At 45.1% G+C, this 2,958-nt stretch overlaps 1 pseudogene; it reads left to right on the forward strand.

Moving 5' to 3' along the window:
* The first annotated feature begins 823 nt into the window (after positions 1 to 823).
* Positions 824 to 1,852, forward strand: LOC119343442 (annotated as a pseudogene).
* Positions 1,853 to 2,958: the final 1,106 nt, after the last annotated feature.

A 2,958-nucleotide genomic window follows, 5' to 3' on the forward strand; every position in this document is an offset into this window, starting at 1 on the left:
TAGGTGAGTCCATACTCAAACGTGAATATGCTTCGTAATGGCCCCTAGACAAAATCATGGTGCGAGATCTTGTTGCTTAGGAAATATTAATTTCTGGCACGACTGCACTGAATTTTCTGTAATTTCTAGAGATCTTCATGAAGCTACATGCTCTATCTAAACCAGTCACTCTGCATCAACATGCATTGTTATCCTTATATAGAAATTTCTCTTTTTTGTTTTTTCCACACAAGAGAGCATTTGACCTTGAATCTTATCAGGTCAACTATACATAAGTTCCACTCTTTGTATAAAATGTTTCCAAAATTTCTTTCAAAGTTCTAATGAGTTGTATCATTTTTCAAAATTTCTATTGCACCAAAAAATAAAATAAAAACATTTCTGCACATAGTAGTACTTGTGTGATGTTGTTCTGCAAAGTTTCGAGTTCAGTTGTTCTTTTTTTGTGAGAAACAAAAAAGAGGAGTTTGGCCACACAAGCATTGATGCACAAATGAACTCTAAGGATAGATTGTATAGTGGTATGCTAGTACAATCACAACTTTCCCAATGATGAAAAACATTAAAAATTTGTTTGACTGAAATGCAACATGAATTCTAGGAAACTTGGCGTAAGTTTCGGTATCCTTTATTCAGCTCCAAGTCATGTGGTAGAGAAATATTTTGACAAGAATTCATATATTTTTCTATATCTAATATCCTGCTAAAATGGCTGATTTTTTTCAATGTTGTGGTGAAATTTCATCGAACATATCCAAAAGTACATTGTTGATCAGTCTCCGGGATTATCTATTTATCAAATTCACATCTTCTGTATTCGCAGCTAACAAACCACGGAGTCGACGAAACAATTGTACAAGATATGAAAGATAACACTGTGCAGTTCTTTGGCTTGCCGCTGGAGAAGAAGAAAGCAGTGGCCATCCAAGCAGGTGGCCTCGAAGGGTTTGGACACTACTACAGCATCGTGTGAGAAGTTGGACTGGGCAGAGAGTCTAATCCTCGTGACGGAGCACAAGGAGCAAAGGAACATTCAGTTTTGGCCTGCCGATCCATCAACATTTAGGTCCTAATAATACACTATTAATCTTCTTCATCTCTTGCTTAAATTACATGTTGCATTCCTTTGTCTCACTCTCGTTTGTGTGGATTACAAACAAAAAAAAATCTTTCAGGAATGCACTTGACAAGTACTCAATGGAGATGTCAGACCTCACAAGTCGCCTCATGCTGTTCATGGCGAGCGACCTCGGAGTCGAGCAGGAGACGCTTGTGGGAACCTTCCAGGGCAAGAAACAGAGTGTGGCATTCCACTACTACCCTCCGTGCCGCCACCCAGAGAAGGTGATCGGCATCACGCCGCACCACGACGGCCTCGCCCTCACGCTGCTGCTGCACGTCGACGACACCCCCAGCCTGCAGGTGAGGAAAAACGGCACCTGGTACCCGGTGAAGCCGCTGCCAGGCGCCTTGGTCATCAACGTTGGCGATATTCTCCAGATCCTCACCAATGGCACGTACAAGAGCGTCGAGCACAGGGTATTGCCGGACGTTGAGAAGGGCCGGGCCACCGTGGTGATGTTTCAGCATGCTTGTGTTGCCGGGATGGTGAAGCCGCTCCCGGAGCTAGGCGAGGTGGCGTACAGGGCGATCGAGAAGGTTGAGTACATCAAGGGGAACTTCAGGGCGCTGGCCGAAGGGACATGGTTCGTGGATAGTCTCAAGATCAATCATGGAACCTAGTTACCTAGATCCAGGATGGAATATAAAGAAGTTAATTTCTTCATTTTATGTCGTGTATGTATGTATCCAACGGCAATAACAAACCTGGACCAAAAATAAATAAACTCGATTGGACATTTTTTTTGACAAAGGGTGCTTTTTATTGGAGTGAAATGCACCACTAGTCTACTAACTCAAACTAATTACACCTTCTAGGGCAACAACTCCAGAAGCGATCGGATTTAGTTCATAAACTCGTTTATTTGATCTAATAAGGCCAAAAACAATCCAAGAGGAAAAACCAGCCAAGTGGCTGCCAGGTCATCGTTCCTTAGTCTGTTATATAACTGACTACTTTTTACAGGGACCTATTTGCAAATTGACCTATTTGTCTAGCAACCTCGCTCAGCTAATGGCCTATCTTTACGTAGTAGTAGTAAAGCAGTGCTGATACGGTTCACCACCGCGTAATTTTGCATAAAAGCCCATGTGATTTTTGTTATTCAACTCGCATGCCAGATTTGCTTCTGCTCGTATGCTATCTTTGATTTTCTGGTACGTCCGTCGCTCAGATGGGCCTGCTAGGCTCGCCTAGGCCCTCTCCACAAATTTCTAGTTTACAACTTATTATGCACAAATTTAAGATTCGAATAGATAGTCCCATCTCGGTACTTTACATCAAATGCTAGCAACTTATATACGTTCCAAATTACAAGAACCAACAAGCCAACAACACAATTAAAGAGGAGAGGTTCATAAATCCAACAAAAAACAGTATGGGGTGCCCAGCCTAATAGAAAGCTCGAGACAGTGCCAAGAGGATACAGAAAAAGATTCAAGATTGATAGCGCCGACCTGAAGACCTGTTGCTGACACCAACAACGTGGGTAGCATGCAGAGTACAGAGATGGAAGCTCGCGCCGCACCAGCATCTTCTGCCACCGGTAGCCTCAGTGCCCCCAGGAGCTCCATCCGGCCGAAGAACGCGAATGAGCGGAGCCACGATGGCAGAGGAGCGAGAGGCGCTCGGGCAGGAGGCTGCCAAGCTACGGGGGAGGCGGCGCTCGCTGGTGGAAGCGGCGGCGGTCGGATTAGAAGGCCGACAGCGGTAGGGGATCGAGCACCAGGGAAAATGAAGGAGAGGGTGAGGGAGAGGGGATCGCGTGGGGGTTGGGCGCTGCGCGTGCGAGCATCTCTGGGTGGCCATGAACGAGGGAGTGAGCGAGAGAGGTTGAG

The sequence above is a fragment of the Triticum dicoccoides genome, unplaced genomic scaffold, assembly GCF_002162155.2.
Source record: "Triticum dicoccoides isolate Atlit2015 ecotype Zavitan unplaced genomic scaffold, WEW_v2.0 scaffold127843, whole genome shotgun sequence".
Lineage (NCBI taxonomy): Eukaryota > Viridiplantae > Streptophyta > Magnoliopsida > Poales > Poaceae > Triticum > Triticum dicoccoides.